Here is a 15,205-nt window from a genome sequence, read left to right as displayed (position 1 = left end):
ACAGTGGCAGATAGGACAGCACTCCAGAGGGTCAACATCATTGTCCAGAGGATTATTGATTGCCCTCTCCCCTCTTTGGAAAAGCTTTATAGCTCCTGCTGCCTTAAGAAAGTTCAAAACATTCTTAAAGATCCATCTCATCCTGGGCACCTTTTTTGGAACTATTACCATCTGGCAGATGGTACAGGATAATAAAAACAAGGCAAATAGGCTGAAAAACCGCTTCTAATCCAGGGCAATAACCATATTGAATTCTACGGTATAGTGCAATATTGGGTTTTCAATTTCAATTATATAGAATGTAAAGGATATATGTTTGTGTTTTTATTTTTATAGTTATAATGTACACTTGAGACAGCATTTAATTTTATTGTACCATATGCAATGACAATAAACTAAACTAAACTAAATTAATATAGATCTGGGAGAGGGCACCATAACATATGGTGCTATCTGGGAGAACTATTGAAAGTCTGTGAAAGACACATCACTGGTGTAGTGATTCATTAGTGAGGGGAACATGATACTTCTTCCTACTGCTCTGCATGACAAGCCAGATACTGAGTACCATTGGACTCAGATTCCATTCACATTCTGTTTCATCGGTTGGTGGTCTGAAATTTGGATGATCTTTATCATTAAATGAAGGTTCTATGGTACATCCATTGATGATCTGTTTAGTTCCATAGGGGCTTTGATTATAGCAGATCTTTTTCAATAGATTGGTTTTCAGGGTTCTAGGAAAGTCATGGTCTCACAGATGGAAGTGGTTCAGTTACTGCAGTTTGGTGCCCTTTGAGGCTGAGGAATGGCCTTTATTGGGAGACTAAATGTGTGTCTATAAGACTTCCAAATTATAAGAATAGGGCACAGCATGGGAAGGCATAGCAAGATTTATGACTGAGCTTCCTTATAGTAGCTTGTTAGGATCTGTGAGGCTCTCTTCAGCATCATTGCAAAGGCCTGGTGACTTAATTCTCTCATCATCTGGAAAAGCCTAGTCTATTCCTATACTTTACTGCTGCTGTGAATAAACTCATTAATGCTAAATACTTCTCTCTGAATCAATGACTGGAAGAAAAAAAAATGACCTTGTGTTCAAAACTTATTGCGTTTTGATATTCAATAATATAAATTAAAATTTTGCCGTTATTTTGGAGGAAAACACTCATTGCCAGGTTCAGTTTAAAAAAAGTTCTGTTGGCATTCCATGTGCCCAGATAAGTATGTGTTGTGATGGTGCTGTGAAGCCCATTTAGGTAAAAAGAAAGCATAATAGAAATTAATTATATCTCTCTGTTCTTTTAAAATGTGTGTTCCATTGCTTAGGGCAATATCCACCAAGCACAACATAGTAAATATTCTAGTTACTATTGATCTGTAGAATAAATCACATTAATGTTGTTTACATTAGCGCATCCTTCCACCATCACTATTCATCATGTTAATTGATCTTTAACTTATTAAAAAGCCAGAGGAAAAAAGGAGCCAGTTTTATAAAGCGCCATTGTTAGAAGTGTGTGTAAATAGCATTATGGTCTATAATGTCAGATTGTAACTTTATAGAAGGCAAATGACAGCAAGATAGAATGATTTAAATGGATAGAATGATCAGAAAGAAAGGAGAATGACCTAGGGATTTTTTTATTGCTGCTATACATTTCTTATAAATGTTGAAATCCTGTTTTTATATATAAAAAATGTAAATTGTATTTTAAATGAAAAATAATTGATTTTGTTCACATCTGTCAATATAAATGATGCAGATGAGATCGTTTGAGCTGGATACAATTATTACCTTGTAAAATAATATAGTACATGTTTATCCAAAACTAAGTCATGCTGTAGTCAATACTTACTTCCAAATAAGCATTCATAAAATTACATTACATCTAAAATTACATTGTAGACACAGAAAATAAGATTAGATTATCAATAATTTATTCAATGATATGTCTCTCCAGTGAAATATGAATCACTATTAATAGTTTATTATAAGTTTTCAAAGAACAATTCTGATATACAATTAATACATTTATGAATTATTGTGACACTAACATATTACTTGTATGGAAAAATACTCTGGTTTAACAGCCCAATCCAATTATATTTTAATAAAATATTGGTATCATGTACTTTGCCTGTGTTTCTTGGCTTTCACCAGACTTTCTGTCCTTCCAGTATCTGTATGTCTTCTTAGCCTTATAAATTTGCCTGGATTTTAAAAGAAAACTTATGCAAAAAAACAAGTGTGTGTTTTGGATCTCAGATCACATCTTGTCTTAAACTTCTTGCTTATTACTTTTTTTTTGCCTTCTATGAAATGGCTGTTCAGTGACTGTCCTTGCCTATTATGTTGTATTATTTTGTTAATACAAACAAAATAGTAAACTTTGTCCCACTCGTGGCAACTCTTAAATGAACTATTTAGTGATGTGTATTGTCACAAAATACCTCCATCTATGCTTTGATTGGATCTGAGCTCACAGTGACTAACAAGAACTGAAATCTTGGTCTATGATAGACTGTTTATATCCGGTGTATAGTTGTACTAAAATGTGGTTGATGCAATGCTTAGAATTCTCAGGAAAATAAAGATAATGCCATTCTGAAAATCTATTACCAAAAAAAGAGTAATCTCTTTTGATTTAATATATAAGTAGAAACAAATTTGATACATTATTTGACTCCTGCTGAGTTGTGTAGTGACACATACATTTATGCACTTATAGCAAGATGCAGGAGTTATTCAGGATTTTTTTTAACTTCCCATCTAACGCTACAGCCTTGCAAAACCAAGAATAAACCTAGGATAACTCTATACTTAGCTTTCTAGATAAACTGAAGTTAGCTAGATGACATTTCATATGTGTAAATAAAGAATGATATGAAAAGCACATTTTGTGTTGGTGATTTCCCAAGACTCTAGAGGCAGAATGGCTACTATTTCTAAACAAATAGCACAACAATAATAATGATAATATGATGGGGTAAGAAGATCTCATCTCTGTCTTATACGACTCTTATTTCACTTAGTTTGGTTGTAGTATAGTTCTTCATAATATTTTAATCTTTGTGTTATTTTAATCATTTAAACTTTTAAATATTTTTTAAATCTGTTTTATAACTGAAAGCCGCTCAAAATCACCTTGTAGGGGAGATGGATAAAATGTTAACCAACCAAACAAACAATATTGTAATCTTTCTTTAAATGTTTAACAGATATATTCATTGTTTGCCCTTTACTCCATGTTTCCCCAAAAATAAGACAGGGTCTTATTTTCTTTTGAACCTCGAAATAAAGGCTTGTGTAATTGTTTTGGTGGTGAAGGAGGCGGCGAGCATGGGACTGGATGTCCCATCACCACCATTGCCTCCCGTCCCTGTTCTTCATGCCAGCCAAGTGGCTGGTCGCTGCTGCCCTGACGAGTCTCACAAAGACTCATTTCTGGCAGGAAATGTGTTTCGCTTCTGGGGGAGAAGTGAGACACGTGGAGCAAGATGTGGGTCCCCTTGCAGTCTCTTCTTCCCCCCTCACCGGGCATGGCAGGGCTCCTACCCCTTGCTTAGCCACCGCCCCCTTTAGAGATAAAATTTTGGGATGGCAGGTGCAATGGGCGAGAAGCGGGACACAGGTCTTACCTTTCCAGCTCCGTTGTGTTCTTCACCAGTGTCCAGGGAAAAAAAACTTATTTATTTATTTATTTATTATGTATTAATTCAATTTGTATGCTGCCCCTCTCCGAAGACTCAGGATGGCTCACAATGCATTTAAAATCATTATAAAAAACATTTAAGAATTAAAAACATTAAAAAATTAAAACTCATTCATATCATTCATGGCCGGATCTTGCCGTATTGCAAGAGCGAGATCAACGGCCCCAGGCCTGCCAGAAAAGCCAGGTCTTCACCGCTTTTTTGAAGGCCAATAGGGTGGGGATGGTCCGGACCTCAGGAAGTAACTGGTTCCAGAGAGCTGGGGCAGCCACAGAGAAGGGCCTCCCCCACGGGCCCGCCAGCCGGCATTGTTTAGCTGATGGGACTCGGAGGAGACCAACTCTGTGGGATCTTACCAGTCATTGGGAGTTATGCGGTAGAAGGCAGTCTCGAAGATACCCTGGCCCTGAGCCATGTAAGGCTTTAAAGGTAATAATCAACACCTTGAATTGTGATTGGAGACCAATAGGGAGCCAGTGCAGCTTGCGGAGAATTGGTGTAATGTGGGTGTACCTAGGTGCACCTGCAACAGCTCGCGCGGCTGCGTTCTGGACCAACTGTAGTCTCTGAACACTTTTCAAGGGTAGCCCCATGTACAGCGTGTTGCAATAATCTAACCATGAGGTGACAAGGGCATGAGTGGCAGTGAGGAGAGCCTCCCGATCCAAGTAGGGTCGCAATTAGTGCACCAGGCAAACCTGTGCAAAGGTCCCGCTAGCCACAGCTGTCAGATATTGCTCTAATCATAGCTGTGAGTGTAGGAGGACACCCAAATTGCGAACCCATTCTGAGGGGGACAATTTCTCCCCCCCAGAACCAAGGATGGACAGTCAACATAGTCTTTAGGAGGCAATACCCACAGCCACTTGGTCTTGTCTGGGTTAAGTCTGAGCCTGTTGACTCCCATCCAGACCCTCACAGCCTCCAGGCACCAGCCTATCACATCCACCGCATCACTGAATTGACACAGGGTAGAGATATACAGCTGGGTATCATCAGCGTATTGCTGATACCTCACCCCGTATCATCGGATGATCTCACCCAGCGGCTTCATATAGATGTTAAATAGGAGGGGAGAGAGGACTGAGCTCTGAGGCACCCTGCAAACGAGGGGCCTAGGGGTTGACCTCTGTCCTCCTACCAACACTGACTGTGATCGACCAGAGAGATAGGAGGAGAACCACCGTAACACGGTGCCTCCCACTCCCAGCTCCCTTAGTCATCCGAGAAGGATACCATGGTCAATGGTATCAAAAGCCGCTGAGAGATCAAGTAGCACCAAGATGGAGGAATGACCCCCATCTCGGGCTCGCCAGAGATCATCCATCAGCGTGACCAAAGCAGTTTCCATGCTGTAGCCAGGCCTGAAGCCAGACTGAAAAGGGTCTAGATAATCCGTTTCCTCCAATGACCGCAGGAGCTGAAATGCCACCACTTTTTCTACAACCTTTCCCACAAAAGGTAGTTTGGAGACTGGATGAAAGTTCTTTAATTCTGCTGGATCCAGGGAAGGCCTCTTGAGGAGGGGCCTTACAACTGCCTCCTTTAATAGTTGCGGGAAGGCCCCTTCCCTCAAGGACGCAAGAACTTGCAAGAACACTGGCAAGTTCAATCAAACTTCTCGAACTTGCGAGAAGTTTTCTTTTACAATGTGTTTCCCTGGACACAAAGGCAAGGAACGCGACGAAGCTTGAAAGGTAAGACCTGCATCCTGCTTCTCGCCCTCCCCACCTGCCACTCCCAAACTGCATACCTAAAGGGGGCGGGTGGCTAAGCAAGGGGCAGGAGCCCTGCCATGCCCAGCGAGTGGGGGGAGAAGAGATGGCAAGGGGAGCCACATCTCCCTCCATGGGTCTCGCATCTCCCCTGCCCCACCTGCCACCCCTCTCAATAAAGAGATGGCGGGGAAGGGAAGCAGCCAGGCTGCTGTTGCCATTGGGGTGGGGTGGGATGTGTTGGGCCACAAAGCAAGGAACCAGAGGAAATGAAAGGACTGGCTGCACATTCGTGTAAGTAGTTGGTGGGGGGATTATTTGGGGGGGGGCTTATTTTATTGCATGTGCTGAAAAGCCCAATTGAGCTTATTATCCGGAGAGGTCTTAGTTTTGGGGAAACATTGTAATTACTTCTTCTTTGACTAACTACTGTTCCATCAGATGATTTGTCATCTGTAAGATAAATATATTGTTTATAAGAAGAAATACACTGTACACAATATCAGAAATCACATCAAAAACTTCAAATAAGAGGTCAATAAACCATATATGACTGCATTTCTGCAATAGGCTATGATGCTAATGATGTATTAAAAAGTGCAATAAGGAGATTGTAAATTCATCTGTGAAAGCAACAAAGTTTCATTTGAATGAACAAGAGCAAGCTTTTGACAACCAATTATCTCGACTGGTTAATAAGGCTGGAAATAATAACATTTAAAAAACAGAATATAGCAATAATGCAGCACTGTAAAGTTTTAATTAGTTTTAATTAGCACCAATATAAATAATGGCATAACCCTTTTGTTTACATACTGTGAGAGATTATAGTGAGGATGAAAAGGAACAGAAGGGAAAGTAGACAATAAAAATTCAAGACACAGAAGGAGAGTCAAATGACAATTAATCTTAGAAATGGCAATTTAGCTCAATCTGAGAAGAAACATTTAAATCATCCAAAACATTCACAATAAATAAAGGTGGAAAATTCATCTTAAAATGTCACTTCCTTACATAAAACATCTACATCAATAACTGTAAAATAAAAAAAAATATGCTAGAAAATTCCTATTAGGTACATGACTGACTGAACTGGTTCTCTAACATAAGGCAGCTTAATGAAAGTAACTTTGAAAGAATCCATTTTGACTTTGGAAAGTATCTTTATATTTTCCTTAATTGGGCAACGACTAGAAAATTGCTTTTATTTTAATTCTACCTCTGTTCATTTTAACCTAAATTTCTTCGATTTTAATTTTGAAAAAAGGAATGATTGCTTTTTTTTCTTTTTTGGACAAACTGTAAAATCCCACTAGTTGTACATTAAATCATATTTTCTCTATTAGGAGTTCAAGCTGATCTTATTTTCTATATTCAGAGAATTAGTGTATTGACTACAAAGGCAGTGAACGTTATCCAGTTAGTCAATTAGCTTTCTGAATTTTCACTGAATGGTTTAATATATCTCAATGGAGCAAAATCCCATTCCTTCCTACAGTACAAATCTACGAAATGTTTACATCAGGGCTTTCATCTACCCACACAATTTAAATTTAAAGTCCTAAAGGAGCTCGCTATGCTTTGGTGAAATGTAGTTTTGCAGCCCCTATGAGGTGCAACTGATTGGGTGCCAGCATTGCAACATTTCAATAATTCAGAATATTATTTTAAAAACCTAACTTTCTTCACGAACACCATTCACATAGCCATTAACTTGAATGTTCTTTCTCTTTTCATGAAACAGAAGAATTTTCATAATGGAGAATTCATCTTGATGACCTGTGCTATCATGGATGAAGGTTGCAGCAGCATCGAAGTAATACAAACAAAACATTTTGGTTTTGGTTTTGGTTTTTTAATCAGAAAACATAACACAACCTCCTGGGCTGATTCTGATGTGCCTGAAGAATGAACCTGAGTAACTTTAGGAACTTATATAACCCAAAGTGGCATAATGCAAGACTACCCTCCCACCACCGGTGGTTACATGTCTCTATATCTCCATGGGCATTTCTGCTTTGGTGACAAAGCAAACAGAACTATCCAATAGTGTATTCTTTATGATCAGGCAGATGATAATTCCATACAGTTCTTTTCCTTATCACCTTCACAACCAATGCATCAGAGTAATTTTCTTTTTCTCTCCAGCAAGACTTTATGGTTACTGGACAGGAGAAAAACCTAATCAAGCAGGATGTTTCCTCTATTCAACCCTCGTCTCCTCACATATAGATAGTCCTCAACTTACATCAATTTGTTTAGTGATCACTCAGTAACACAATGGCACTGAAAACAGTGACTTATGACCATTTTTTACACTTACAACCTTTGCAGCATTCCCGTCATCATGTGATCAAAATAAGGATGCTTGACAACTGGAAAGTATTTAAGACAATTGTAGAGTCCTGGGATCATCACCTTTTGCGAACTTCTGACAATGGGGGAAGTCAATGGGGAAGCCAGATTCACTTAACAACCATGTCACTAATTTAACAAATGCATTTATTCACTTACAAATGTTATTAAATGGGCAAAGCTCACTTAACAACTGTTTCACTTTGCAATTGAGATTTTGAGCTCAATTGTGGTCGTAAGTCAAAGATTACCTGTACATATAATTACCTGTATATATAAAAAAATGTTTGGGTAAAGTTCACAACCAACTGCAAAGTCTAAACTCTGTTAGTTGTCAGGTTTGGATTGCAAACTCAATTATGATAACACAGGAAGGCAAATTAAAACAGGCACAATGAAGCCCAATATCTATTTTGAAGCCATGAACCAAGTTAATTGCCCTTCTGAGTATTAATTACATACTGAAGGATTAGTTATAAGGACCAGAACAGATATAACAGAAACCAACTGTGGAAATATAATGGAACCTTTGTGTTTCAACATTTTCCATTTAGAAATCACTTATTCTCTATCCATTAAAAAATCAGTTGTGCCAAGTATAATTAATCATTTATTGCAAAGGGCATTTTGATAGCCAGTAAATCAGAAGTACAGTTCATTAAGTTACTCAAGTATAATTTGAACTGCTCCATAAAGATAAAGCCTTTATTGCACTTTAGATTCATACTAAAAATGTAATGACAGTACTTACAGCCCCAGGATTATGTATTTTTAAAATTATACACATACACACATGCATATTAAGAAATACATTCTTAAGAAATAAACAAATGATAAAGTAGATGTGGAAAATAAAATAAGAGGCAAAGTAAACAGGAGGCAAGAAAAAAACCAGAAGAATTGGTTACCAATTTTCCTCTCTGCAGGTATTCGTACAGTTCTAATCAAACTTTTCTCCTTAAGATTACATCGTAATTTCTTCCTTTTATAAAGTGCTCTTTTTAATAATCAAAAACATAAATCACAAAATAATTTTCTTCTTTACACAAAAAGTCCATAACGGGTTTCCAGTTATCGCTGAAGGATTAGGTTTTAATGTATAATTTTATTGCTTTGTGTATTTTATTGCATTTTAAATGAAAGACAATATTGAAGAGTTTCAGATACATGCACACATTTACTTCAGGTAATTTGCCCTATTTCAATGCCAAAATAATGGCTTTCTTTTTATATAGTATTTTCTCAATGTACAAAAACATTCCAATATCATCTCTCCTGTGGTACCTGCTTCCCCTCTGCCCATCTTTTTAATTTCGTATTATTGTACTTCCATTGATCATTTTTATTGTTTTTATTCCTTCAAAATTATTATATTTACATTTTTTCATTTTTTTCCCCTCCTTTATATGGTTGTAAATCACCCAGAATAGCCACATGGAGAAATGGGCAGCAAATAAATTTAACAAAAAAAAATATTCTAAGATATTATTCCTAATATTAGTAATTATTACTCTGTACACACACACACACACATAAAAATATGAAATTCTATACCTCATTATATTCTATGAAAATGTGCATGCTTATCGGCAACAGTTAAGTCATTTCTAGGTAATTCACATGTATGCTGAATGGTGAATGAGCTGTTGTGAAATTTCTGGTGTCATTCTACAGGAACAGACAAGGTTACCAAATACAGCTGTCATGATTTTTTTTTTAATGCTGCTGGTTTTTTGTAGTATAAATGACTTTGAACATTAAAGATCAGAAAGCAATGAAAAGTTTCTGTGAGTTATTTCAAGCTTAGTTAAAATCTTTCACTGTGAATGTGGTTGTGTGAGGAAGCCATTGTTCAATGAATTTAGATGGAAATTTGCCTGTTTTATGATATACTGGTGTTGATATGTTGACAACATGCCTATCTATTTTTCTAAACTTTACTTTCTTTCAGGAAACAGTGGCATTGTCATATGAAGGTAAATATCGTAGGCATAAACCAAATGCAGATGCCAACATTTTTCATATTTTGTTCTTCAAAATTATGTTAACACGTACGTATTAAACTGCATAGTGTCTTGAAAACATTTTGATTACTTCTGAATATAAGCAATTAAGATTGAAAAGTAGGTTTTTCTAGTTTGGCTCCACAGGAAATAAATACTGCTAAATAGACTTCTTGCTGCAATTCCGAGCAGATTCCCAGTTTTTAAATGATTATCATCAAAAGCTAGAACAAAAGGCCACCATAAAAAAGAAGGATGGATAATCCTTACTCTCTGAGCATTTTTTTTCTCCTCTTCATGGAAAAACATAAGATCCTAATAAACCCTAAGTAAATGCCAATACAAATAAATCATAACTTTTTTAAAAAATGTCTCTAAAATGTTATCAAATTGCTTGTAATATTTTCTCCTTTAAGATAATTTCAAACATCCCATACTTGTTTTTCTGTATGCAATATGCCTTAATATGGCTAATCTAATCGGTAGAATTTCAGTTTAGTTAATTCTGATAAGGGAAAACTGGTACTGATTCTTTAAATGCAACTAAAATTGTATTGTGCTAAAAGTAGAACATTATTCCTATAATTCAATTTATCCTGTAAATTAACTAGATTATTCTTATTACAGATAGGTTTTTTAAAAAGAGCTTTCAAATGTATTTTCTATTCATGACCATGGTATTCAGATTATTTAATATATGTTTTCAGTCTTCTTCATGAGATTAAAAATGTAGTGAGAAAAAAATAGATCTTTTTCTTAAGAGAGAGTTCATGTGAGCTAAAATCAGTCTACTTCCAAAAGTAATTTCATTTTGAAAATTGCAAAGACAGGAAAACTGAAATAATAATTAAAATTAACCTATTTTCAATATTTAGTATTATATAAAATAACCATTTTTATTTTTATTTTTTTAGAATGACTGGAGATTTGTATTTCAAGGTCAGTGTTAATATAGGATGTGTCTGAAATGATTTTATGCAGTAAGAAGGGTTCATTTTGAAAAAAAAATATGTTGTATAATCAATATGCAATTCATTTATATTAAACATATTGCTAGCAAATATATATATATTTTAATTAAATTAGGTAGACATGCTGTTCTCATTGAATCTCACAATTTATCATCAAAATAGGATATCTGAAAATGTGCAGATTTTAACAGCCTTTTTACACTGTAATAATAATGCAATACTTTCCATGATGTTAAAAGATAGTACAGTTTATGACACATCATTTAACAGCTCTAACCCAGCACTCACAATAGAACTGGCTTCTGAACTTATCTTGCTCATGTATCTAAGACTCTAGTGCTTGTTTTCTGAGGTTTTCGCGGGTGTTTGTATGTAGGTCTTTGGTTATTTGGGTTTTCTCCCATGTAAATTTGGAAGTGTCTTGGCGACGTTTCGACGAAGTCTCATTCGTCATCACCAGGCTGGTGTTTTCGGCTTTGTGCTTCTAGGAGCAATGTGTGATCGCAGCTGTTTCTTCCTTTTAACTGCCAGTGGGGGTGTGAACTGATTGGGTGGGAGCTTGGCTGTGTTCTGATTGGGTGGAGGCTTGGCTGTGCTCTGATTGGCTGGGGGTGTGTTCTGTTTGGGTGGGGGTTTGGTTGTGACTCTAATGCTACGTATACATGCTGAGCAGAAGTATACAGTGTGCACAAAGCCTTTTTGGCTACCAGAAGTCTCACACCAAAGCTATAAAGCAACAAATAATGAAGCAACATAGACACTTCATCTTGTCTTTAGAAGTAAAGGGACGTTTGTTTGTATATGCATCAGTGGAAGATGGAAATGGTTAGACTTTCTCCTCATAGGTGCATCCAGTTTCTTGAGGAGAGGCAGATCTTAAGCACAGACATAATCAGCTTTTCACCCAAGAATGAATTAACCACTTCTTGGATCCATCTTCACATTACCTCCAAAGAGACCTTAAGCAGGAAGAAAGATAGAGATGAAATATGCAGGTAGTCTACTACTGACTTCAATCACCCTATCCATTTACTCCCAGCCAACAGGTGCAAACTGTTTTTAACCTTACTAGACTGTATCTCAGCCAAATCAACTTGATTGAACTTAGTGTAAGCAAAATTATTACCCCATGTTTGATCAGTCAATTACTTTTCTTATGGTTGTTCAGTAACCTTTTATTTCCCCAGAATTTTGTATAATACTATAGAGAACAGCAAATGTAAGCTGTTGATAAAACATAACTTGCAGAATATTTTCTTTTGCCATTTGTGATGGTACATTTATTCAAGAGATTGGCAGTGATTTAAAGCATCTGCCTCAGAAATAAGCACAAGCAGATGGCATTCTTCCCTGGAACATTTTTATAATGATGAAATAAATAATTACATAATGAAAAGAAAATAGCAAATGTAACAAATATTAAATTCCTGGTTAAGTAGCAAGGATATTAAAAACACAGTGAATAGAAATATTGGAAAAAAATAAAAACATGGATAGTAGAAATAACGGATCAAGAAATTGAATTAGAACCAGAAGTTTTCTTACTAGGCATGATAAAAAGGAATATTAGAAAAGACATAAAATACGTGACACTACACATAATTACGGCAGCCAGATTAAAAATATATACATGCACAGAAATGGATAAATTAACTCTAGAATTAAAAGATAAGGAAGACTCAAAGTATTTTATAGTATGGAATACATGGTATAAGTGGATAAACCAAAGGAAAAAAGGGTAAAGATAAGAATTAGAGGAAATGCAAAAAAAAAAAATGCACCGTCAGATAGATAGAAAAGGTAAATAAGTCACTGTTTGTAAATTTGTATATATGTGTTTATATAATCATATGTACTTAGTTTGTTAGTGTAATTATGGATTGAAAATGTAAATTTTAAGAGAGAGAAAATTTGTATATTCTCTCTTTTCGTGTTTGTTTGTTAATATTTTTAAATTCAATAAAATTTGTTTTTAAATAAATAAATAAAAAAAAGAAATATTGAATTAGCATTGGTCAAAAACTCCAAGAAAATCCCAAATCATTGAAAGAATAAGATTACATTATCAATAATACAGTGCTATAGATATGTATGAATTGATTTTCCAATCGGAAACATATGAAGTAGATAAAGGTATTTGGAAAATACAGGTTAGTAAGAAGTTCAATAAGCAATGACAGCCACATTGTTCCATATCTGTACATCAATGCACAAACTATCTGCACTAATCAGGAAGTATTGGGAATTTTAGTCTGAGAAAATAAAATGATAACTTGTGAGTCACAAATGGAACATAAAATTGAGGTATATACCACAAAAAAGGGCAGTAGCTTCACTTCAAAACAAAAATAAACAATACTTGCACATGAAGAAATTCCTAACCTTTTTATAATTAACCTGATTATTAAAATTATCAAAATAACCTCAATCAATAAGAGCTTTCATAGCAGTTTTCTTACTCCTATCCTTCAGAAATACAGCAGATTCAAGGCAGAAATAATGAAAAAAGACCCTGATCTGAGAATAAAGCTGCTTTTTTTTCTTTCCTCTGAACTTGACATATTATTATTACATGACTTTGAACTACATATAGTTTATCATAGCAATACTACTCTGCTAATCACTCAATCTACGCTTCAAAGTGAACTTTTGTTTCAAAATTCTATGTATAATAAAATATACAAGTATTGGCTAATCAGCCTCCTGGATACAGAATATTTACAAAGTTTTATCTGCTGAAAGCTTGCAAACTTTTTTTTTCTGAGACAAATAAAAAGGAAGTCAACTGGGTTTTCAATGAGATTTGTGCCAGAGGTGAGGTTCATTTCTGTCACCACCATGTTTGTTAGAGATATGAGTGAACTTACATATTTGCTCAAAACCACGACTGCTTGCTCTAGATTAAGTATTTAAACTATGCAGTTCAAGTTAGGTTCTGTGTACATACTCTCTTATTAAGTTGTAATGAAGATTTTCACATTTATTAATATTTTACGTTAATTTGGCATCTGCCAATCATGAGTGCATGATTGGCAGTGGTGATAGTGAGGATGGCGGTCATATGTAAAATAATAGCTTTGTGGATATTTCATTATGATAGCAACAGTGATAGCAATTAGACTTATATACCGCTTCACAGTGATTTATAGCCCTCTCTAAGCAGTTTATAGAGTCAGCAGATTGCGCCCAACAATCTCGGTCCTTATTTTAATGACCTCAGAAGGATGGAAGGCTAAGTCAACCTTGAGCCGGTGAGAATCTAACTGTGAATCTAACTGTGATTCTAACTGTGAATCTAACTGCAAATCTAATCTAATTAGATTCTAACTGAGAATCTAATCTGGCAGCCAGCAATCAGCAGGAGTAGCCTGCAATACGGCATTCTAACCACTGCACCAACACGGCTCATGTCTATGATCTACATTGCAAGCCAGAAACCTCTAAACCAGCGGTGTCAAACTCTATTTCATTGAGAGCCGCATCAGGGTTGTGTTTGACCTCGGGGAGATGGGGTGGGTGTGGCCAAGGTGGGTGTGGCCAGTTTGACATCACTCCTGTCAGGGGTGCCTGTGGAGCTGCTTTCGCTGGCAGAAGCACTTTGGGCCGGTCCTTCAATGTTTCCAGGGTGGCTCCATGGGCCAGATCTAAGTACCCCGTGGGCTGGATCCAGGCCCCGGGCCTTGAGTTTGACACCTCTGCTCTAGCCAGTATATTCTATCAGTCATATTTTGTGTGATTCCATTAAAATTCTATAAAACTGCAGTCAAATTGTTAGCTCAACAAATGTGGATTAATCCTGCTCAATTTGTGGTTCTCATGCCACCCACTTTTTAACCACATCTAATCTCCTTGCTTTATAATATTAAGCAGGTAGGAAACCTAGGAGTTCTTGCACAGCACTTGGACTGCTGCTATACATAGATGGTAAACAAAGATAAACACAACAGTGCAAGGTTTGAAGATTTGCTGTAAATGATTAACGTTTGAGCGGGTATATTTAGTATCTGAAAGTATGTGGTTCTTGAAGCCTTATCTCTTCTCTTACATTGTTCTGTGTACCATCTGCACTGTTCATTTAGGTGTTTAAAGTAGTTAAAAGTCTCCAGCATAACTGATGTTGTCCTGGCTCTATAGACAAATATTGCAAGAGTTACTTGGAGCATGTCAATGTAACTGCATTACCTGGAGAAAAAAATACTATCAATTCATTGTCTGCAAAGCAAGCACAGATATGAGAAGTGAACTTCAGGCAAATCTGGATCTCGAGACATTTAATATCCATCATTAATAGAATTTGGTCTACCTTGTTTACAGTGAGAAAATACACTGCTTGTATTAACAAACCACTTTTGTTCCAAAACTGTCAAATGTGAAAGTTATGGTCTGCTTTATCTAAAATTAGTGATTTTGTATAAACAATGAACAGAAGCAATCATTAATAATA

The sequence above is a fragment of the Pituophis catenifer genome, unplaced genomic scaffold, assembly GCF_029215685.1.
Source record: "Pituophis catenifer annectens isolate HBS135680 unplaced genomic scaffold, rPitCat1.0.hap2 SCAF_8, whole genome shotgun sequence".
In the NCBI taxonomy this organism is placed as follows: Eukaryota; Metazoa; Chordata; class Lepidosauria; order Squamata; family Colubridae; genus Pituophis; species Pituophis catenifer.
This window is presented reverse-complemented; position numbering follows the sequence as displayed.